The 25,897-nt window shown below is 36.2% G+C and overlaps 1 protein-coding gene and 1 long non-coding RNA gene across 4 annotated transcripts in view; one reads left to right on the plus strand and one right to left on the minus strand.

The window, feature by feature from the left end:
* Positions 1–25,897, plus strand: part of LOC133525708 (uncharacterized) — a 352,002-nt gene that overhangs the window by 136,707 nt on the left and 189,398 nt on the right. The gene's annotated exons all lie outside the window — the stretch shown is intronic.
* LOC133525722 (uncharacterized) overlaps positions 1–25,897 on the minus strand; it is a 322,779-nt gene that overhangs the window by 22,821 nt on the left and 274,061 nt on the right. The window lies entirely within an intron of this gene.

Consider the following 25,897-nt stretch of genomic DNA (forward strand, 5'->3'; position numbering starts at 1 on the left):
TAAGGCTGCTGATGGCGACTGAAACTCGTGATAAATTCCAATGTTTTGACATTGCGTAAGGTATCATTAGAAATGGCTTGAAACGATAATTCAATTCAATCAATTCAAATATACTTTATTCATGTAGGCCTAGCAACAAGCACTTATGAATAGTAAGACAGTATTACATATAATTATCTTAATCTAATTATCAGAGCAATTTATTGATGTTGTAAATATTATTCCATATATAATACTAATGAATATAATTCATAGATCAAATTTAATACTAAAACTTTCACAAAATATAGTCATACAAAAAAAAATGTATAAAAAATACTAGTCTAGATTGTTTCTAGAATAAATTCTAAATGTCAAACAAATATAATAAAAACAACAAAGGATATTTCAGGCTACTGAAAACGACTAAAACTTGATTTAAAATTAATATATTTTATATAGTGTAGAGTTTTATCAGAAAGGACCTGACATGTCGCTTCCTGAAAACTCTCAGGACTTGATGAAATTTAATAAATTGGCAGGGGTGATATTTCGGGCTGTTACAGCTTGTTGGAAATGCTAATATTATAGTTTTAATGGTATTAGAAATTAATAATAAAACTTAACTGAAATCAAGGTATCCTGTCGGCTGATAGAGCTCTTTTAAAAGAACAACGTGTTTTCTACCTAATCATATTTTAAGCATATGTTGCAAAATGCCGCATCGTAATGTTTTTGTAAGGACGATTAAAAATTTGAATGAACAATGATATTATCCGAACAAATCTAAGTTTCAGTGATGGACGCAAATGACGATAAGGTCAGCAATAATGGGCGCAGAGAGAAGCGCAGCCCCGATCATAATGTCGCGGAAGTGGACGTTAACGAATGTGAGATTCGGGAACGTCCAACGCCTAAATCATCTGCCATGCCAAGTGAGGGAGCGGAAGGGAGCCTGAAAGGTAGGCAAAGCCGCAAACACTTGCTGCATGATGAAGAGTATGATTGCGACGGTGTGAGAGAGCGCCACGTTCACGAACACCAAATTTGGGTCCAGACATGTTCCGTGCAGTTGAAGCATGTCGCCATAGACGCACGGGCGCGCAAGAAATTGCGGATGGTAGTGGAGTTCCTCTTATGAAGACAACTAGCATAATTATAAGCATCCGCGACATCATGTAAGTCCAATACGGTATGGACGCATGGAGAGAAAGAGGCACTATGTTTATAGTAGTAGTTCTGATGACGACTATCGTGTAACCTCTAAACATAAAAAGGTTGTACTCTCACTCTCCATGCGTCAATCGTGTCGTAGATAGTAAGTAGACTACCTGAATGAATCTGGTGAAAATACTATAAGTAAATTTCTAATCATCGTAAAGATGTTGAAGAGATGAAGATTCTCGAGTTCGATCCAATATCGAAAGATCAAACCATTCCTACATGGCTTACAAAAGTAGAGGCGTGTGCTGAGACTTACGGGTGGGCAGAGAAAGAGATTATACATTTCACGCTTCTGAAACTTACAGGTCTTGCTAAATGTTGGTACCAGGGTCTCAGCACTAACCTATACACGTGGTCAGAGTGGAAAAGGAAGCTTGTAGAATTATTTCCAAGTCGTGATGATTACACGGAAGTTTTAATAACTATGCTGTCCAAGAAAGCTCGATATGGAGATTCACTTGAGCAATATTACTATGATAAACGTAATTAATTATTATTTTATTATTATCTTTATTTGTCTTGGGTGTTAAGTTAGTAAAAGTAAAAAAATAAAAACATACGATGATATTGGGACGATGACACTGAAAGTCCAAATGGAATGGGTCTGAGTAATCATCATGGCTAATAGTCTAGGATATAGGTAATTTAGATTAATTGATATTTTTTGTGAATATTGCACTATTGTTATAAAATAAATGCTTTCGATTAGGCTTTGTAGACGTTAATAAATTAAATTATAATTCAAATTAAGTTATGTGAGCTGTATACTTTATGAAACTGCTAGCTTAACAGTCTAGGCGTGATTCATTTATTTAGTATAGATTTCATGTTGACACTTGGAGAGACAGTACACCTCCAAATCTTATTAGTATTAGTACTCTGACATTGGGGACCTTTTACATCTCCAGATTTAATGTATTATTTACCATAGAGACAATATGTCTCTGTTTTACTGTAGTCATTATTTATTTTAAGATAATTATAATGTAATGTTTACCTAGGTATTGGCCGTTGTATTTGTAAATGTTGTTATATTTTTTCATGTCACTACATGATGTTACTATAAATGTTGTATTGACTTGTAAAAGAGTCCTTGAGGTCTACTTGCAGATTTACTTTTAGAATTTTGAAATTCGTATTGCTTAGTTAAAATACTTTATTTTGTAATATACTGATATGAAACGAGTAAATCTAAAATGTAACCTAATGGTAAATGTAGGTGAGCAAAGGGACTTGCTCTAGCAGGATGGCCGAGCTGTAAGGATACTGTTTAGTTTATATAGATATTTTGTCATTATAATACATTTTTCTAGATTAAATAAGCTAACTATAGTATTAAAAGTATTTGTAACGATCGATCACGTGAAGAGTCACGTGATCGATCCCTCCATCTTAAATATTGAACGAGCATTCGGGAGGTGACATTCGAACGATGACAGTCGAACGATGACAGTCGATGCAAATTACAAGTGGTTACGTTGATTGTATTATTAGCAGGTCAGTACGTTTTGTTTTGTTAGAACTCGATACAATATAATTGCTTGTCTGAGCGACAAGCGTACTACTGTCGTGTGGTTAGTTAGATTGGAAGAGGTTATATTCATTGTGCCAAATAAATGTATTTTGATCACACCTACCGTTCTTTTAATATTATGGTTAGACCCCTTATATTATACATTGACGATCTGACCGGAACTACAAGGTAATAAAATGAAACGTACCCTTTAAAGAATCAATAGTCAGGGATCGACCGGAATAAATTACGCTTTTCGCTTAAGGGCGGTATCGAAGCATTTAGTTGGTCATTTCATTGGTCAAGGAAATGTGGAACGGTTTGTAATTTTACTGCATATACTGTTAGACCATTATTAAGTTCAATGTAATAAATACCAACGCAACGCCAGCTCCTGACGAGACTGACTACTCGGTGCGGAGTGAAACATGTCGAGCGGTTTTAAAAATACGGAGTGATCCATTTTAATTATGTATCTGTCTCACTGAAATTTTGTTATTAAAATCAGCAAATACCGTTTCTCTAAGCGTCGACTTTTCAAACTAACTCTCTTTTTCTTCTTGCTTGTGAAAGAAAGAGAGCGTGTTATCTTTATCTGACATACAATTTTATCTGATGGTTGAAAAATCGGCCGTAAGTAACTTATCTATATTTTTAATATTTAACTAATCCTTTACTAGCACCATTTAGTGCACCTGCCTGACGTGACGCTATTGTTCCATTAAAGGTCAGGTCAGTCCTCTTGTAACGTTAGATTAGAGTCTAACAATTATTTTACGGCCACCTATATGTCTAACCGTTAGACATATACGCCGTAAAATACTTGAATGCAATAACAAGTACATATTTAGTAAACAGAAATACAAAACAGTACAAAAGCTTATCCTTTAACTAGCTATAAGGCATAGATAGTAAAATAGGCACCCTGGTGTGGAAATGGTGTTGCGTTTGGAATGAATTGATGAAGTGTTTGCAACTCGATATAATCCGCACTACAAATTAGAGCGGCCGTCCCGGACAGCGTAAACAAAATTTGTTGGCTCGAAATGGATACTCCACGGACGTCTTTATGCCAGAAGAGCTCAAAACTTTAGTGTCTGGTTCCGCTTGCTCGGCTTTTGGTTTTACTTTGTGGTTCATCTGCGTATGGTATATACTACCCTATTGGAGGTCTCTAAATAATAAATTTGTAAAATAAATGTAATACAATAGGTATTACATCTCTTTTAATACATAATAAGTGCAAAAATCTAATTTTTTCAATTAAATGATAGTAATTAAACAATATAAAGACATCTCCATGTGTGTTGTGTTTGTGTGATTGTTATGTATGTTTCCACATAGATCTTTTTTGCATGTGTGAGTAGTCTTTTGCATGTGTTATTTCCTCACCTTCCCGCAAAATTCAGCAGTTATTTTTGTACGCAAATACGACACATTTATAAGGCTACTCCAGTTACTGTTTGCTCTAAGATCAGCACAATTTAACTTGGCTCCTTTAAGGCGAAACAATAAATTGAAAACTCACCAGTAATTACCACAATTATTCAAAATGTAACTTTTATTGCAATAAAAACGTGGCGAAGTTAAAATAATCGCAACAGATCTCTCCAATTTACATTTGAATTATTAAACGTACAGTTTAGCTCGTGCAGAAACACGAACCGCTACAAACACAAACCCACACATTTGGAACAAACACCAATAAAATACACGCGCAAACAACCGCTATGGATAGAGTTATTAATATTCATGGAGAAATATTCAAAATAGATTTGCGAAAAACTTTGGGTATAGATTTTTATTTATATATTTTGATCTTTTGTTGATTAAAAATTTTATTTGACCTAATAAAAAAATACATAATTTGTTTGTTTTATCATTATTGCACAAAATACAACAATCTACAAATATTCTATACTGGTATAAAGAAAGTTTTATTGAGAGAATAGGGGAAGTCCGAAAGACTTGCTCATTTAGCGGGAAAGTTTAACCGGTTTCAATTGAAATGATTATTCAATGGTTTAAAAATAGATTCCATAAACATGTTTATTAACAAGGTGTTTTTATAGACAATATACTTTAAACTTAAAAGCTTTGCCATACCAATGTTAATGATACTACAGAAAAACTACAATAACATTACTGAGCTGGAGAACAGGAATATGGAATTCAGTCATGCTTGTTAAATATTCCTAGTGTTAATTAATTGAATTACTTTTAGTACTTCGTCCTTTTACTTACAGTTGACAAACAACTGTCTACCGGGAGAATTGCCTAAGGGGGATAGTTGACCCATAATTATCTTTCAAAATTATATTGAAAATTGCGTTAATAAACTATATTATAGTCATTGTACACTTTTGTTTGTGTTTGTCATTCATTCACCGTTACTTCTGTTTTACTCATTTCCTCAAAGGTTAACTGGAAGAGATCCCATACAGGGATAAGTTCGCCTTTGTTGTATTTAATTTACTCTGTAACTGTGTTTTTCGTGTTTTTATTTCTATGTACAATAAAGTATATACATACATACATACATACATACATTAATCCTTTATAGGGCATTATAAGATATTATAAGGGGAAAATTACATCCCTACGAATACAACGTCATTATTATTATTTTTTTTTTTGCTTAAGCAGAATTTTTAGAACTATTGAGATAAAGATAAAGATAGTTAAGTTAGTTAAGGATTTCTAATAATCTTGGTTCGTCAATGGAGTTAAGAATACATCCCTTTTTTCATGTAAAACTATCAATAAACAACGATAATTACATGATAAATAAAACGTGACCACCATAACTCAGTACAAACGCATTTAGCATCCCACAGGCCCCCGACCGCGATTCCCATAACTAGTGATGCGGCGCATTTCCGGGATTATTAGGTATGCTTTTAGGATTCCGTAGTTAGCCAGTAGCCACTCAACAAGGAACCGGGAGGTCCTGCTGTTAAAAAGCGTTTGGTGTTCCTTGTAGTAGAAGCTATGGAACATTTTCGTTCCAAATTTTTAAATGACTATTAGCTATTACTTATACTTCCTTTCTACGTACGTCCTTCTTTAGGTACTTAAGTATTAATCTCGTTCTAAGTCTTCTGCCTTTTCCTTGTACGACGTATGATCAGCGGGGATTGGTTGGTACTCGTAGTTGGGTCATATCGTATGATGGGAACTTTAATAACTACAGTAATAATTTTTTTCCAAGTATGATATTTTTTCCAAACTAGATACGAGTATAATTATCATACGCAATAAACATTCCCAGATAGGCAATATGCCGACCGACACATCACTCACGACACGGCCTCATCCCTCACATTATTAAACCACTATTGTCTGCAATTGTCTCTTTCAGTGTCTGTATGCCATCGGCTCCCTCTTTTCTTACTTAATTGGACTCCATTATTTATTTTTCCTTCCTTGTTTTCGTCTCGTCACTTTGAATGAGAAAATGAAATGCTTTTTTCGGTCTCTTCTTACATAGTTAGTGAGCATTATCTGGAACTTTCCGCCCTTTTCTGTGAAATGAGCTTGTTGATGTTATTCGTTTAGTAATTTGGAATTTAATTTGAGGTTTTTCTTGACTCGTAATTTTCCTTTCGGCAATTTATGTTTTAAGTAAAGGATACTTAAAACATAAATTGCTTTACTTGTTTAAGTAGTTAATGGTCGAATTACTTTACTAATAAATATGTAAGCCTCATACTTATGTAAGGCTTCATACTATTCCATGAAAAATAAAACAGTTTATAACATTTATTTTTGTTAAGGTTCCTCCTCCCGCAAAATACCGTAAAATTGAGTTACTCTGAACCATTTTTTATACTAAATATGACACTTTCTGAGCAGAAAAAACTATGTAACAATCTACAATATATGATCAGTTGTATCCGTATTACTACTGCAACTGTTATCGAAAATATATAAAACTTTACAATCTTTCTCACAAAACACTATAAAATGATTTGGTTTTCTTGTTTTTTGTAAATTCATAAAACGGTACCTCAATTCTTAAAAAAAAAACAAAATCCCGCCTAGATTCCTTGTGTTCCTACCGTTACCCCGCTCTCGTCCGAATAGTCAGTGCGGGGCAAGCCGTGTTGCTAGACAGACCTGTGTTGCGTTGCGCGCGCGAGCAAGCAAAATTCTATGTCGAACGCATATTTCGGAAAGGAAGTTGTAATTATGCACTTTCCATTTACATTTTCGTACATCGACCTGTCTGTTGCTACCTCTATTGCACGCGCACAATTATATTGCTGTCCCGCCCATGATGCCGGTTGTCAACGTCACTGTACAAGCTAGACAGGTTTCGTGCAATAGAGATAGCAACAGGCAGATCAAGGTACGAAAATCTAAATGGAAAGCGTCTCTGGTTTAGTTTTAAATGTTATTCATTAAAAAAATAATTCGAATATTATACTCATGGCTGAATTTTGGTCTGGTAAAAGTTATTAACTGAACCGAAATCTTGAAAGTTTCAAAGAATTAAACCCAAAACGAGAAACATTATGTGAAATCCAATCATGTCTCATAATTGCCACTTAAACGAATGTACGCTATCCAATTTACGTCGATTAGCTCCTTCAAGATATTAAGCATTAGCGTTACAATAATCGATTTATTACATTTTCTGTGTGTAAAGGATAATTGTTGTCAAAGATGCTTTGAAAGAACTACGCGTTTTGTTTTGGGAGATATGAATATAATTTTGCAAACATTTTAGTTAATAACAAGCAATACAATTTTTTATTCTTGATAATATTTTATAATTCTGATGTTACAAAATTCCATACCGCTTTCCTCCAAAGCGCCTTTAAAATCTAAGTTATTAGAGTTGCTCGCATACTCTTTTAAATAATATACATGTATAAAATGAAGTTCCATATTTAATTATTTATTTTTACTACCTACAGGCGGTAAAATAATTACAGGGTGCATACTGGGGATAGGAGATACCTTTAATCTCATTAGTTATTCCCATCCCATTCCCATTACACTTGAAATAGTTATACCCAGTATTCTCTGATAATCCCCACTATTTTCGGATCTAAAGGTCCCATTTAAGATCTCGCGTAAAGCCAGGTAAGTAATTAGAAAGGAATAAAAAATACGGCGCGCCGCGCGAAAGTTGCGACGGAAGATTTGACAACTCGGGGGATTGAATGTTTTACCTCAATAACTCTGAAAGTATCTTCTTCTTTACATCCTGTTACCACCTGCTGGGGTGTAGGGCTCGAACCATTTTCTTCCACTGACTCTGGTCCTAGGCAGCTTGGGTAACCTCCTCCCACCCCATCCCCAATACACCCAACTCTTGCTCCACGGAACGGTGCCAAGTAAACTTAGGGCGACCATGTTTCCGTTTTCCGGGCATCTTCCAGGTCAGGGCCACCTTTGGATAGGTGGGTGTCAGGCTTCCTGAGGATCTGCCCAATTCAATGCCATTTGCGCATTTGGCCTCTTCTGGTTTGGGTTCTTTACTCTGAAAGTATACTTCTGATTTAAAGGCTAGTCAAATCCCTCGGCTATATCACTAACTATTTGTACTAAAATTATACTGCTATGGTATGCAGGGTCACGATATATTATACAATTTAAAAAAATACACAGACATATTTTCGTTTTTTTTTTAATATGAACCAGCTTTAATCTTTTAAGGTTGTGATTTTAATCTGCCATCGCAAATATACAGTTTACGAGTGATTTTCTTCATGGCATTTAGCCTTGATTAAAACATGTAAAAATTTAATATAAGAAGGACAAATAGCGACTTTGGACGACTGCTTCTCTATACAAACCTACCTGTCCCATTTTTACTGTTTTTAGCGTTCCGTACCCAAAGGGTAAAACGTGACCTTATTATTAAGACTCCGCTGTCCGTCCGTCACCAGGCTGTATCTCGTGAACCGTGATAGTTAGACAGTTGGAATTTTCACAGATGATGTATTTCTGTTGCTGCTGTAACTACAAATACTAAAAAGTGCGGAACTCTCAGTGGGCGAGTCCGACTCCCACTTTTCCGGTTTTTATTATAATGAGTTTTTTTTTTAATTTGTAACTCCTAACTTTAATAATCAAAAGCTCCTATAATAATCAAAAAGATCGGAAATAATCAAGTAAAGGGGCATAGCTGTAGTTGCCATAGATTATATTGTGTTGTAATATTTTCCTTAACGTTAGTATCCAGAGAGGAAAATGGGGACTTTTGTATTGAAAAGTGGTCGCCCATTTTATTCTTAAACTGGTTGGAAGAAAATACTCGCAAAGCCATGAGAATCTTAAGAAAGGTCGTAAAACGGAAACTTATTACCATAAATCGGCAACGTTGTCTGTAATGGAAATTGATTTGAGACTCAATGAGTACACACCTGCAGCCATTTTGCAAGTTAAAACAGAGTTTTCTTACGTTTTATGTGTATTTTATGTTGTTTTTGAAAATATTGTAGGTACTAAAACAACATTGTAGTAATTTAATATAAGTTGTAATGAGTTTTGCCGTTTTAACGCTTTAAGGGGCTCCTCGCGGTTTTCATCGATTTTTGACAAGTTTTAATATAAATTGCACTATAAATAGAATTATGAGACAAACGGCTATCGTTTCTTCAATATTTATTTATGATTTCTTTAATTTTCCTATAAAACACTTTTTTCTTTACTGACACATTTGGGTTCGTCTTTGACGTCTCTAAAAACTGATCAGAAATTTTAATTTTAAACTAATTAACACAAAAGTTATGTCAGAAAACCAGTTTTTTTGCCTAAAATTGTTCAACTTCGATGCCAAATATCTCCAAGATGAACTTTGTAGTAAATATGGGATACAATACAATAGTCTTTATTGAACACCTCACATAGTTGACAATAAATGTACAGAAACAAACAAAGACCATTTGATAGAGGTAACAACAGGCGGGGATACTATATTGCTTAAAGTCGTTGCTGTTAATAAGGCCTGTACCGATAAAAACTGTAAATTTAAACGGCTGTAATTTTGTTTCTTACCAAGATGACTACGACTTTCTTACCGCAACAATAAGTTTTATTATTAGTTTATAATATATATTCCAATATAAATAATTCTGGTTTTACGCTAAGCAAGGCTATACCGGTAAATATCAGAGATTACTAAACATTGGTATTTTCCAAATAGCAAGAAATTTTTTAACATCCTATATACTACCACCACTATATACGACCAGTTTGGCCTAGTGGGTAGTGACCCTGCCTACGAAGCCGATGGTCCCAGGTTCAAATCCTGGTAAGGGCATTTATTCATGTGATGAGCATGAATATTTGTTCCTGAGTCATGGGTGTTTTCTATGTATTTAAGTATTTATAAATATATACACATTATATATATCGTTGTCTAAGTACCCTCAACACAAGACTTATTGAGCTTACTGTGGGACTTAGTCAATTTGTGTACTAATGTCCTATAATATTTATTTATTTATTTATTTATACTTGATATCGAAACACTTAAAATTACCTTGCATTTCATAATAAACAACTAATTTAGTATGTTGTCGCTTGAACAGAGGTCTTGAAGTGGCAGACCTCTAGGAACAAGTGACCACAGGCCCGTGAAAAAGATTACTAATAGAATCCGCGAAAACGAAGCATGCCTGTCATATTTATCGTAAAAACTGGGGTACATATGCGGCTAATGTGTAACGAACTACGACGAAAGTCAGTTCAATTCTTTGTATGAAGGCAGGGGCGGATTAAGAAGGCCCGGGGCCCTTAGCACAATAGCTTGCGGGGCCCCCTGGTTCGAAAAAATATATGATTAAGTGCGAGTCGGACTCGCACCCCGAGGACTCAGTACCATCACAACATTTTTACGATGTCTTAATATTTTTCGACTCGTTCTCGATTAGTTTTTAAAATGTTATGCAGTGTATTTTTTAGGGTTTCGTAGTCACCTGGAAGCTCTTTTAGTTTCGCCATGTCCGTCTGTCCGAGGCTTTGCCCCGCGATCGTTAGTGCTAGATAGCCATAATTTGGCATGGATACATAAATCATGCATTGCGACAGAACGGTAAAATAAAAACTATACAAAAATTAGGGTACCTCCCATACAAAATATTTTTTCTTTGCTTTCACCCTATAGTGTGGCATATGGTTGGATAAGGTCTTTCAAAACGAATAACGGTCTACAAAAACCTTATCTTATAAAGTTATTACTTTCGGAAATAATCGCTCCGAAAGAAAAAAAAATTTTTAGCCATTATAAAAGTGCCTAATCTTAATGAAGTTGTTAGTTGTTGTTATTTTATCACAGTTCCTTTCTTCTATATAGGTTTCCTCCTTACCTTCGGTTTTCATCACCAGGTCAGGTCGATAACATTGTATTGTCACCGATTTTTCCCTAGTAAGTGAATTTTTAACAACAAATTTTGACAAATGGTCAAAAAAATAGTTTGCAGAATTTGAACAACTTACGAGTATTTGCAAGTAAAATAAAAGCATGTAGGGATACTGTTTAACAACATCAATATTAGGTATTAAGTTTAATAAAAGCTTGTAAAAATAGGTGAAAAGTGAGTCGGATCTAAGAAGTGGGAACTAATGGCTAAATGAGCCAAAAAACAAGGCCGAAGGCTGAGCCCCACGAGCTTAATATCCGGACCAAACGATTTCGTAGCGTTCCTGTGCGAAGCTGAAGGCCAAGCTGCAGGAAAGCAGAGCCTAGAATGAAACCAATGCCAGAGTGCGAACGAGGCCGTAGGTCGAGCTCCGCATAAGGGCGGAGGCTCGGAGCGTTCTATCGCGGCGCGCCACCATGCAAAGTTTGAATTGCAGGAGAACAGAGTTTGGAATTGAACCAATGTGACCTCGGCTCGCCTGCTGCCTTAGTTCTTGCTCGAAAGTGCGACTTGCTGGGATGCTTTGGGTATCGGGCCCTATGTAGGGCTTTACACCCGGCCTACGCGAATGCAAAGCCCTGCATAGGGGCCCCGCTGTTTTTATAACGGCTTTGCAACAACTCGGCATATTTTGGGCGCTCCGCCAGCCGTAGAGGAGCGCGTCCTTTGGCCTACTACGGGCTCAAAGCTGATCATCATTAAGCATTAGCTGTAAGATGCAATTTGTTATTTGAAATAATAAATTAATAAATCATCCTTCCTTACTTTTCACTAATATGTTTTTTAACACAGTATCTTTTGTTCGTTTCCGAGCTCTCCTGTCTCTCTCAATATTGTTACTGACTTACGAAAAAAATACATTGTAAATAAAATGTTATAGTACAGGATCCGCGGAGTGCGAGTTCTACTTGAACTTGGCCGGTTCCGCGTGCCGAAATCGCATGGTCAGAGTCGGAGTGCGGGGCCCCCCTGGGCGCGGGGCCCTTAGCATATGCTTTTTCTGCTGTTCGGTTAATCCGCCACTGATGAAGGTTAGGATAGCTAAAGTGACCGAAAATTTGCGTTATTTAATTCTAGGCCAAGTCGAAAATCATACAATTTCCTTCGTACAAAACTCGCATTTGGTAATTATCTAAGAGCAGAGCAACATCAACAAACGTCCTGGAGTGCCGTTCTCTCAACTATTATTGGGCTCAAATCAGTGATCTTGACCCGATTAATAGTACAGCTCGTTGGGGATTGATTAGTTTCCTCGATGCCGACCGAATCTTAAACTAAACAGTTTTTTTGTTTAGTTTATAGTTTTGTCTAATCCTATGTTTTGTCTAAAGGTTCAGTACAAAGATAATGTTAGTAAAATTTTAGTCGAGTTGAAGAAAAAATGTTGAAGAATTAATTAATTAATGAACTTTAAGATAAGTACCAAAAGGAGCTTTTGTCACGAAAAGCAAAACTCAACATGACTTGAATAATTCATAAGGCAACTGAGAGCTATATTACTGCAAACTTATGAGTGTGCAACGTATCAATGTGGCATATCATTTCAAATATATATGTGAAACGACGCAGCGTTGACGCTACGACGACGCTTGCGACGAAACAACGCGATGCAACGCAACGCTGTGTGGCCTCACTGTATACTCTATGAAATTAATAGTAATATGTGACGTTATCTATGAAAAGGGACCTTATTGTCGATGACGCTTCCGCCGTCATAAACGATGCTCCGATACAAATACAACGCTGCGCGACGTAGTGCGGCGTAAGCGCCATCGACAATAAGGTCCCTTTTCCTAGATAATGCCACATATTTGTAACATCAAGAGCATAAAACAATCCATTTGTCTGATGCAATTTTGTACCGATATTAGTCCATCCAGGACAAACCCCCAGGTTCACGCTAAACCAATACGTGCTTTTTGCTAACACGCGTTAATTAGGGTTCCGTATCCAAAGGGTAAAACGGGACCCTATTACTAAGACTCTACGTTCCGTCTGTCTGTTTGTCACCAGGCTGTAACTCATGAACCGTGATAGCTGTTGAAATTTTAACTGTATATAAATAATAAATGAGTTTTTCTATTAAAATATGCGTTTGCGTTTTGCTTTTAATATTGGCGTTTATAATTATTTTTTTATCTTTATATAAAAAAGTATTTAATTTAATTAATGCCACAGGTGACCAGAGGGCTGGCCAGTATTTTGCTCAGAGGATAAGCATTGCCATCCAACGTGGCAATGCGGCCAGCCTTCGGGGCACACTACCCATCGGCAGCGACTTGGGAGACGCTTTCTATTTACTTTAAATTTATTTGTAGTCTTTATTATTATTATTATTAAATTTATTTATAGTTTATTGTTAAAATTCTGTCAAAAATAATGATGATGTAATAATAATGATAATGTGTGTTAATTGAAAATATTTTTACAGAATTTTCTGTCTGTGTCTTTGATACCTAACCAAAGAATGACAATATGGCGGACGAATGTTTGAAATGTTACCGTATTTAAGAATTATTTCGCATTAAATTTAGTTTTTCTTCGCAAGTGTGATAAAAAACATTGTGTGTAACTCCGGGCGTAAGAATATTGAAAACTCGAGTCTTAATGCACTGCAGCCTACGGCTGTCGTGCATCTAAAGAACTCGTTTGCACGATTTCACTTACCCCCCTCGTACTATAATGACTATTTTTGAAGAAATATCCTTTATCCACATTTCTTAGAACCCCAATACTCCGCAATACAACCTTTACGTCTCAGAGTCGCGACAGACGTGAAATACGTTTTTATGACATGTCGGTGACGGAGAGACCCTCTATCATTTACGACGACATTTAGTGGTACACGATATTTTTAAAGCCACTTATATGAGTGAAAATATCTGGAATAGTCTTAAGTATGGTTTATTTTTACGTTTTTATTTCAAAATGCTGGAATACTGGTGTTTTGCTCTGTAAATATTTGGCATGGTATTATTGTTGTATTAGACTTCCGCGTAGTAGGTACTTAGCGCCTCTTACATTCAATGTATTATAGTTATGATTTCTACTTCTATTATATTATTTGTACACAATCCAAATGTTGTATTAGGGATATATTATTCATCCTATAACAGCATCCAACGGCGGCAGCAGTGCAGAATGTGGAATGAGTTGCCTTCTGAGGCATTTCCTTTGCGCTACGACATAGGATTCTTCAAGAAGCGGGTATTTAGAGTTCTTAAGTGTTAGCAACGCTTAATGTTGCTTATGTCCATGGGTGACGATGACCGCTTCCCATCAGACGGCTCGTCTGCTAGTTTGCTGACTGCTATAACATTTGGTCAAATAACTTGCTATAACTTCCTCCCGCGCACGCTCCGGTTGTGGAATGAGCTACCTGCCGAGGTTTTCCCGAGGGTCTACAGTATGAGGTTCTTCAAAAAAGGAGTGTACAGATTTTTAAAGGGTCGGCAACGCGCATGTAACACCTCTGGAGTTGCAGGCGTCCATAGGCTACGGTGACTGCTTACCATCAGGCGGGCCGTATGCTTGCTTGCCACCGTTGTGGTATAAAAAAAAATATTAAAAAATACCTTTAGTATGAGCCCCCACTGTAAGATATTATTTACTTAGTTACAAACCTTTATTATTATAAGATTCCTCTTTTAACAGCATTTGCAAATATCAACACTAAGTTGTAAGTCAATGTATATTTTATGAACAATATTTTATTATCCTATATTCGGTCGACACGGCAGTCTTATAAGAAACAAACCAATAAATTTTCTTCGATAGGTGATAAATTGTAATCGCTGGCACCGAGAACGGCGGATAGATAGACGGACAGGAGAGAAAATTAATAAGAGAGCCCCCGGAGGCCTGAAAATAATTCAATAAGTCACTGCTGAAAAGATAAAAGAAAATGATGTCGGGAGGTATTTTGTCGAGACAAACTGACACTTATTTCTGTTTTTAAAATATGATAATGCTAGTATTTAAATAAGATATTAGGCCATTGCTTTTTATTTTCTGCCTAATGTTTGAGGCAGACTGTAAACATGACTATTTTATTTCGATGGCTGAATATTTACTCAGGTGTTATCGCATTATGTTGCAAATTTGAAACCCTTTGTTATAATCAATAACTTTGGAATGGAAATAAATGTACACCGATTAAATAAATAATAGTGTGTACTTTTTACACAAGCCGAGATGACGGTCGAATTGTAACTGAAAAACGAAAAACCATTTTCAACATGTTCTTATGACGTCACAGTTAGTCGCAGCGAGGAATTCGGCAGACGTATTGAAAGTTTTTGGTTTATTACCACATCCCACTCATTTAACCACGTCACTCGCGCGCCATCTGTAGTGTACATTTTGTTGTGATACGAAATAAGTCACAAATACCCGAAAGTTTTTGGGAATCGACATCGGGCACGCGTCAAAAACTGCTACAAAAGTATGAATAAATCGTCCCAGATGGTCAGTTGTGTTGCTCTATACGCTCACAGAGCTCATGCTTGTCAACCACTATGCTTTAACTTAAACTGGCTTTGATAATGTTATAAAATACTGTGTTAGTCATATCGTCAGCAAACTAAACTATCAATGAACGTATTGTCATGGTTAAGCGCCAGGATCAATTTCAACTGACAATTTTTCATGATTGACATTTACGATTAACCATTTAGCCCATGAGTATAAAACTGGGCATAATCATCTAACCATATGACTAACTTAAAAGTCTCCAGCAAGCGCGGCCGAATTTAATATAAAACAAACGAAATAGAGTACAAAACAAGTTTTGTATGAAGAACTTAAATATGCTGTATTTTTGTAACTATGGAATCTGAAGCTACATAAACTAATTACAGCACTAGATATAAGTACCTTATCCTATTGTAAGTACAAAGTTTCAGAGCAGTCTAGCTAGACGTTTTAAAATGAAAGCGTAACTACGTTTGTATGGAGAACTGAGCTTGCTGGGGCCTTTAAACTTTAAACTCGTTACATTGACAAACGCAATCAATTGCCTTCATCGGGTCCACTATATACTGGTTCTCCTAAGTGTTCCAGTCACCACTGCTCTTCGTGCGGTGGAATCTGGCCAACAATTTGCGTGGCCACGCCAGCTTCATTATTTCGCCACCTCATATTTTTGGGTGTTTATTAATGATTTTGTAATTGGCCGTCTGTCGCTCGCATTCGTATTTACGTGCTCCATTAACTGAATTGTTTGGCATTTCATGTCAATAAATATCGCAAAGGGATTCCAGGAAATCAAAATTCTATTTATTTAAAATATTTTTTTTTTTTAAATACTACGTCGGTGGCAAACAAGCATACGGCCCGCCTGATGGTAAGCAGCCTCCGTAGCCTATGTACGCCTGCAACTCCAGAGGAGTTACATGCGCGTTGCCGACCCTAAACCCGCCCCCCTCATTGAGCTCTGGCAACCTTACTCACCGGCAGGAACACAACACTATGAGTAGGGTCTAGTGTTATTTGGCTGCTGTTTTCTGTAAGGTGGAGGTACTTCTCCAGTTGGGCTCAGTTGGGGGTTTACAGCTCATTTCCAATATTATTAACGACCGGCCTAGTGGACAGTAACCCTGCCTATGAAGCCGATGGTCTTGGATTTGAATCCCGGTAAGGGCATTTATAAATAAATAAATAAATATTCTTTAGGTATTTTACACCACATATTGAAAAGGAGAACACATAAAGAACACAAATACAAACACACACACACACTCACATTTATTTGTTTGATGAGTACAGATATTTGTTTCTGAGTCTTGGATGTTTTCTAATGTACTTATATATTCCTTTATTATATAATTATATCTTTGTCTGAGTACCCACAATGGCCACAACACAAGCCTTCTTGAGCTCACTATGGGACTAGTACTTTGACAGTCAATTTGTGTAAGAATATACTATAATTTATTAAATTAATTTATTTTAGGCCACAATACGTAAGGTATCTGTAGAAAAACTTGTCAATGGATTTTTGATTACTACCGCAAGGTCTGTTCATGTGGCGTCGAATCAGACGGGCTAATTCGTACGTGCAACTGACATGAAACAGATACGTAAATTATATTGGAATCATATCAGTTAGCTGATTCCCGCGTTCATTTCGCTCGTACTTGTCCTTACAAGTATTAGTGCGAGCGAGACGCCCGTCACTTCACCGTCAGGTTCACGTTGGCAATTGGAATTGGTCTGAGAGTCACGGTTCCTTACGTGCCGGTCAGTCTGACGAATAAACTCTCTTACCTATAGTTAAATAAATCTTGACTTTGACAATATGTAGGTACATATAAAAGCACCGTTTCTTAGTTTTTTTTTCTTTTGGTCGAATTCATAGAATCGTTTGGGTATAAACAATACGTAACTAAATCTTCTTGATTATTTTCAAATGTAATACGAGATGTATTGTATGTTTAGCAAAAAAATTAATAGTAATATGACGAAGTTCTTGTTAAAATTTTATACTAAAGGTGTGATACTGCTTAAAAATGAGGAAAGCATATTTCGATTGACGATATAGGAATCATTTATCCAGTACAATATATAAGGCCTGACATGAACTAATTTCCCTACTCACGCCCGCATGACAATCAACATCTCACCACCGTTATTAGAAAGCCCATAAAATACTGCCGAGCGTCGAACACGCGCAAACAGTATCGATATCTCGTTTGAAATATGGTTTAAGTTGGGTGCTCCCTAAGCAAACATAATCGATATGGGACGCTTCCTGCCCTCTGATCCCGACTTATAACTTGCCAAGAACAATGGCTAAGCCGCGGAGCCGTTTGGGTAAATTTGTATTGATTGCGGGACAGTGGTAGCTAAACGATGGCTTTCAGAAGTAAAAATGAACTTTTAGAGAAGAGGTTTTAGTGTTTAGATTAACACATTCAGCCCTGAGCAACGGTTGTAGTGCTACATCGTAGGCGATAACGTGGGTTTCCCGGTATGTAGCGGAAATGCTTCGTAGAGACAACGTCACATGATTAACACCCGTCATTAAACAATAATTATTGTGTGCAAGATAGTTTAAAATTCATAAATAATAAGAGATCTATCTAGACGGACTATCTCGGTGGACGGATGATCTGGGAGCCGATTTTTTAATTTCGAGCGCTCGATTTCGTCACTCGAAAATCTGTTGTAAACAGCGAAATGCTAATTTTAAAATACAAGCGATAGACATTGGGAATCTAGTGGTATTCACCACTCGTTTTCATTATATTATTAGAAATTAAATGCATGGTATTGAAGATATTATTGAAGTGAGCCACCCGAAATCGAGCGCTCGAAATTCAAAAACCGCCCCTCTGCTCAAACGCAGGAATCTTTGTAGTACGGGCGGGGGGCGTTTTATCTGCTACCCTGATAAACCCCATGGCACACGTCCATGAAAGTGATGCTAAGTTTCGAAAAAATAGTAAAAAAATAATTTCACGTTGAAGAACTTTTGGCTAAGTGAACCAGTTCCAAAATTATGAACGTTATATCCCCATATTATATTCACACGTAAGAATATAAATCTGTTAAGCATAAACAATTCGATATGGCTCAACGAATTCCAACGAAACATCCATTTATTGGAAAACAATAACGGCTTTTCATGAGAAAAAATACGTGATAAGTTAAATCCAGCCGCTGAACTCTTTTATGACGCCAAAACGACATAAACGAGTAACGCTTATTTTACTTTAAAGGAAGTATAACAATAGAATATCAACTGGAGATTTTATGGGGATGAAAACCTGAATTAAAATGAAAGGTAATTGGGACACATAGTTAAGAAGCTTTTTACCGAATTGGAAGTCCGTTAAGAAGTTATGTGCACTGTTACGAAGTTTGACGCGAGAGGAATTGGAAACCCAGGTTTATGGCGCCTCTACAAATTTAATGTGGATCGCTAGATTTCTAATCTGTTCAAAGTACCTAAAACTTGGTTTTTTGATTTGAATGGGTCAAAATAAAATCAATTTATTAGATATTTCGGTACATGCCTAATCGAATCTTAAATCATATTCTTCTATATTGCTGAGCGCAAGACTCCGGTCATTAAATAAAAGATACTCGTATTGGCCAATATTACCTTTGCAGATTTTTTTCAATCATTCAGATCAATGCAGATTTTTTTATAAAAAGACACGTCAACATCGCTTAACCACACCAATAACGGACCACAGCTGGATACTGGGTTAGTGCAAAGAGGAGGATGGCTAGGAGGCCAATTAAAACTTACATTTGGTCATCTAGATGATGTAATTTTGTTATCATTCGTCCGTGCGTCTCGCTCGCGCCAATACATATGTGTTTTATTTTTATTTTTGACATTCTTTATCATAAAGACGACCCTTATTGGGACATTCTTATTCATTGTTTTTACATAAGTGTTGACGATTCTTATTGCGAGATATTATTTATACGACTGTTGCCATTGTAGATTAATTGACTTTCTACTTATAGTTTTCATTTTTATTGTTCTTGTATTTTTGTAAGTTTTGACATTATAAATTTATATTTTGGATCTGTAAACATTTACCTGCTCCTTATTGAAGCTTTAATTTTATTACATTAGTATTATTATTTTCATTTTTATATTATTTTGACGATTATAATAATTCTTATATTTTTGACACCAATGCAAACTTATTATGTAATTGTCTTTCATGGAATAAATCATCTAATCTAATCTAACATTTAGATATAATTTTATGTCAAATTGTACGTTTGAATTGACCTCTATATTTCTAATCTGTTTCATATTGTTGAGAGCCGGAAAAATACTTAGTTGTCTTTTTGCGACAACAGTCATTTACGGAACGGGCTGCCTAATTACTTTCGTCTGGGACATAATAGATGTTTTACTCGCTCCCGAGTAAGGAAGGCCCAATTAGCTATTTAAAACAGGGCTATTTACTTTGCAGTATCACCGCAATGTAGACGATGTTATTCTGAAAACATTGCATTCACAATGTTAAGAAAAAGCTACGGAAATTTTTAGTCGCTATCTTCTCTTATTTACGTAACATAAGGATAAAAATGTAGCACTCTTAAGGATGTAGCCGTGAAATGAAGACAGATGCTGCATACTAATGTAATGAATGAGTAAGACGGATGTTTCTATACATGTAACATAACTATATGATGAATTATTTCTTAGGTATGTTACTACTAAGTAGGTACTTAGTTCTTCATTATGATTTTTCAGTTACCTACATACCTATGTAGGATGTGTCATCTGTAGTACTTAGTTGAGTGTTTTACCACATTTTATTAGTTAAGGGGAAAAGGCTAATGGTAAACTTATATAACTTAAACCCCAAAATTGAATAGATTAGTCAGCTTCTGTAAACTCTGAATATGGTGAAAAGGAGTTATCTAACGCATAACCAACCAACCAACCAAATGCAATGAAAAAAAAAATGTTCGCAAAATGAAGAACATTCGCAACTCTTTCGTCGTCATCATTAATTCTAATTTAATCAAGTCAAAAAGGCTTCAAGTACCTAAATTTAATTATTTTGGAACAAGCCCGACTACGAAGTTTGAACAACACGGCGACGGCGAGTCGAAAAATACGGAATTTTTCATTTATTAACGGTTTCCGAAAGCGCGAAAGCTTTATAAATAAAACGTATGTTTTTTTAAAGAAAATACTTTTATACAAGTTTATACTTTACTACTATTATGTATTGTGATTACTTTCATCACACTTGCTAGTAAAAGGTGTTATCGTAGGCGATGCGGTTCATAAATCCTAATTTGCGAACAAGGGCTGTAATGTATGTTTTCATCACACTTGCTTATGCGTTGCGGTTCGTATATATGTCGGCCTAGGGCTGTAACGCACGTCCGAAACTAGGCAGAACAAAACTTCTAACTAATTTTTAACATAAAAAAATCCTCACAAGTGTAACAAAAAACTTTGTGTGTGCCACAGGCGGTACAGGAAAAGCCATCGCCTTCAGCTTCGGACTTCAATTCACACTCGTTCGTAAATTCTTGTTTACACAATGTACTATTGTTTCAAATGTAGCAAGCTAAAGTTTCAAGCATTTTTTGAAGTTTCGAATATACCCACTGCCAGATTACAACTCTCTCTGCAAATATATTTATGCAAAAAATAGGTAAATATTATTAATAAATAAATAATATTTATGCAATCATGCGAAAATAAAGTTCTGGAAGGTGGTCAAATGATTTTTGGAATAAAAAAATATAACTATATCTAGATTGACTTAGTTCTTGTTTTTTTTAATTGTATTGGTTAGCTTAAAAATATTATAATTTAGCAGAAGCGTAAAATACCATTTTATTGGTATTAAATGTCAACACATAATACGTGTAGATGTGCTATGCTAAAAGGTACAAGACCCGACAATTTTACTGTTAACAAATTCGTTTCAGATTCTTTTGGTCATTAACTGTCTGTGTTATTGTATCTACGTGCCATGTGTTTGCGATCAATTTTACCGCATAAAGGTAGTACAGTTAGCATCAAAAGTTGTGATTCTAAATGTATAAAAATGTAGACTGTAAAAGAATATACTTTTGGACGTGAATTTTAGAGATTTATCTATATTTGGAAAAGTTATCCCGAATTCTTTTGGAGCGTTATTTCATCCGCTACTATTGATGCTGACTGTACCAGTATTTTACGGACAAATATAAGTGTATTGAATGGACAAACATGTGTCACTTAACAACAGTTTTGGCCCTTATCTAATTAACATGATTATGAGCCGCGTGGCACATTATCATGTCACAAATATCTTGCTAACTAGAGCAACTTTGATAGTGAGTGACATATGAATTTGCAGCTTCACTTATGAGTCACACGCATCAAGACGCCGCCATACAATCGAAATTATGCTCTCATTTTAAAAAGACATTCCGAAATAATATGAAATTTGACGTAGTTCGAGTAGAAGTTACATTAAATATCGAGATATTGCATTTAGCATCTAAAGAAAAGAAAAGGTAAGTAACGACCTAGTGTGTTGACAATTTGACACCCTTATTATGATTTGTAGATGCTTATACTTTTTGTAAATTCTGTTTAATTTTTTACATGAAATGACAGTTTTTTAATATACTCCTCGAATACCAAACCAATTTCTGACGGCGACTACTATCAGCCTCATAACGCAATTAGTGAACTGCTGTATCCTTTATTTCGAAACTCGGTTCCATTTCATGATAGCTATCAGAAGTGCATTCCAAACGCTCATCGAGCAAAAGCATGGCGGTGGCTCTAGTAGACCAGTATAAATGCGCTTTTGGTTTACTCAGACCTTTTTTTAAATCATTGCACAAATGCACATATTTCTTCTTCTTGCCATGGCTCATGGGAGCCTGGTGTCCGCTTGGCAATGAATCCCAGGAATTGGCGTATAGTATAGGCACTAGTTTTTACAAAAGCGACTGCCATCTGACCTTCCAACCCTGTAAGACTAGAAAGTATTGGGATTTGTCTCACTGAAAAGCGACTGTACATGAGTTCCAAAAAACTCATTGGTACGAGCCGGGGTTTGATCCTGCGACTTCCGGATTGCAAGCCCGCTTCACCGGTAGGTCATCAGCGCTTTCACAATTGCACAGATTTACTTACTGTTTATGAGGAAACCAAATATTAAGATTACATTCGGATTTAGACAAACCAATGTTACTACAGCGTAGCTGTGCAGCTAATTTATGCAGGCATTTTTGATGTTTCTGCCGGATTGCTGTTTGTATTACTGCTGTAGCGTTACTGCAGGAAATGTGTTCCTGGATAATTGACATTTCCTTGCAGTAACGCAATCGGTATCAATTCGTTTGACGGATTTAGAAATCATATAACACATGACATGAGTTATAACCTGACTCCTGGCACTGCCTACTAACGACTGATGAGTATCAACACTCACGCGCACTCGCGCAACCATAGAGAATATAGAGCCCGTTGTTTTGTACAAACATTTACTTTTATGTAAATTCTCCGCCATAGTTCGTTACCTCCGTTAAGATTTTGTTAAATGTTTACATATGTTTGTTCTTTACAGGTAAGGCAGATCTTATCGTCGGCCGCACCCGTTTGCATTTAGTAAGTAATTTGTTAGAACTCTGGCTGTTTTTCATTGCCTACATTTATCATGTGAGCGTTTAAAGCGAATTATGGAGCTCAAAATTATTACTTTTATTATACAATTATTGTAAACGATTAGTTATAACGACAAATCAGTGAAGGAGAAACGAAGAAATAGGGAAAATAAAAATTAGGAAACATTGAAAAAAGATCCATTAAAAGACGGAAGAATAAGAATTGGCCACCACATCTATAGCAGATGATTGTTGCAGCGTCGGGTAAAATCAGGTGTTGCGGGGAGGTTGATTGCAACGTCTGCGATGACTGAAGAGTCCAATACCAGAGCGGCATCTTCTGCCACAGCAATCACAAACATGACGAGAGTCCAAGGGAGGAGGTCTAGCAGCGCGGAGTCTTTTCTGCCTAAGGTTCTCTAACCAGTCCTTGTCATGCTTGTCATTAAAAGACAACGTAGAATAAAAATAAATGCACAACAAAAAAGCTTGATGGGTCTAACCGACCAAATACAAAAGTTACCATTAAGTAATCAAATGCTCATAATAATAACCTAGGACTGGTCAAGATGACAGATGCTCAAAATAATTAACAAGAATATCAAAGCCCCGCTTCTACAAATTGTTGCAGTCTCCAGATTTCAGTACTTGAAATAACAGAGTTTCTCAAGTAGGGATTACAGTCTCCGTGACAACAAACAAACAGACCCACTAACTTTAGCCTCTGGGAAATTAATATCCCTATCCTGTTTATTGCGTTCATGATTTCTCAACATAATCCTGTCGGTATTTAAGTGGACCTTTAAATAAATTAAGGGCAAGCATATATTATAAGTTTTTATGCTCATTAATAATGAAACTCATCATTCTCAATCATTATTTTTTTACAGACATTTAAACAATATTATTATTATAACGAGCCCATTGTGTCCCACTGCTGGGCAAAGGCCTCCCCCCTCTTCTTGCACTCATCCCTGTTTTGAGCTACGACCGGCCAGTCCCTCAAAAAGGAGTCTAAGCTATCCCGCCATCACCGACGAGGCCTGCCAGATCCCCGGTTTGACTCGTGGGGCACCCAATCCGTGGTTATCTTGGCCCATAAGTCATTCGGCATGCGGCAGACATGCCCAGCCCAGTCCCACTTTAACTTGGCCGATTTTCGAGCTACATCTGTAATCTGAGTTTTAGAGCGCAGCGTGGTGTTCCGGATGCGATCCCTTAGTTTAACACCTAATATGCTGCGCTCCATAGCTCTCTGGCAAACCCCGAGTTTGGACTTCTGAGCTTCTGTCAAAGACCAAGTCTGAGCACCGTAAGTGAGACAAACAAACAATTAGAAATGTATAACCAGATATAAAAACTAAAATAGAAATAAAACACAATAAAATTAAACTACTTATCGTATAGACGTATACCCCATTCCGGCTATCACCTAAGCTGGTTCAACTCCAAAGGTAGCAAAAATACTAGCGGCATTTCCACGTTCTATCGCAAGCGAGATTTGCTGGACCAGACAACAGCCATTTCTCTACGTTCTAATATACTAATAAATACGTTTAAATCTTACGTTTAAATTAATATTAAATATGGATAGCACATTATTAACATTGTTCTTGTGTATTATATGAGTTCAGTTACAATATCAAAAAGGTTAGTTACTGATGAAATATAGAAGGCCTTGATATGCCTTTCGGCGTTACGAGGACATACAGGAAATTGACAAAAAGCCAAGTTCCGGTCCGTCCCTTAATATTATATTGCTGCATAGGCGATAAAGCCATCAGCTCGTCCCACTTCGTTGGGTTGGGTCACTACTTAAAATATCGCTTAAACTCCACAATGGTTTATAAAGGCTTCTGTTGCAGAGTATTTCATTGACAGTGGTTCATAATAAATAATTTGTGGTGAAAATTGTTTCAACGGAATGCCGTTTTGAAATTAAGCATGGAAGTTTGTTATGAGGTAGGTTAGTGATTGCTTGGTGGATCTAGTAATTATCATCATTATATCGCCTAAATATCAATGTTATTACAAGCTTTTATTTAACTTGCCCTGTTACTTGCCAATACATACTTATTGGACAAATCTTGCAAGTTGACCCACTTCCCGGTTTCCGATGAAGCTGAAAATTTGCATACATAATTATGTAAGTCGGATGACAATGCAATATTATGGTACCATATAGCTGATCTGATGATGGAGACAAGAGGTAGCCATACTCTGTGATAAAACAACGCAACGTAATTGTGTTTGGGGTGTTTTAGAATTGTCTCGATGAGTATTAGTTGCCTGTGAAAAAAGTACAGTCAACGATAAAAGCTTGTACCAAATATGAATTTTTTGCCAAAAACTTATTGATAAAATGACATTTTCTGGCCGTATTGCCGCAGGAAATGTCAATGTCGATTTCCTAGATAAGTTGAACCGCGTTAAGGCAGCCTATAGCAATGCGGCACCTCAATGTTGTCGCAATTGAAATTAAACCTTTAAAAAGTTGTAATGCATTCATTGATTAAATATTTATAGAGTTGAACTGCTCATAGTTATGGGATGTTCTTAAATGCTTGTTCGAAAGCAACTAAAAGCTAGTCTTTATTCCATTGAACAGAAATGGATTTTACCTCCAAGCATAAGAAAAATAAGTACTAGTAAGCTTAGAGCGTTCACTCCGTAGATGAGTTTCCTTACTTAATAATTATAAGTT

The sequence above is a fragment of the Cydia pomonella genome, chromosome 15 (genome assembly GCF_033807575.1).
Source record: "Cydia pomonella isolate Wapato2018A chromosome 15, ilCydPomo1, whole genome shotgun sequence".
NCBI lineage: Eukaryota > Metazoa > Arthropoda > Insecta > Lepidoptera > Tortricidae > Cydia > Cydia pomonella.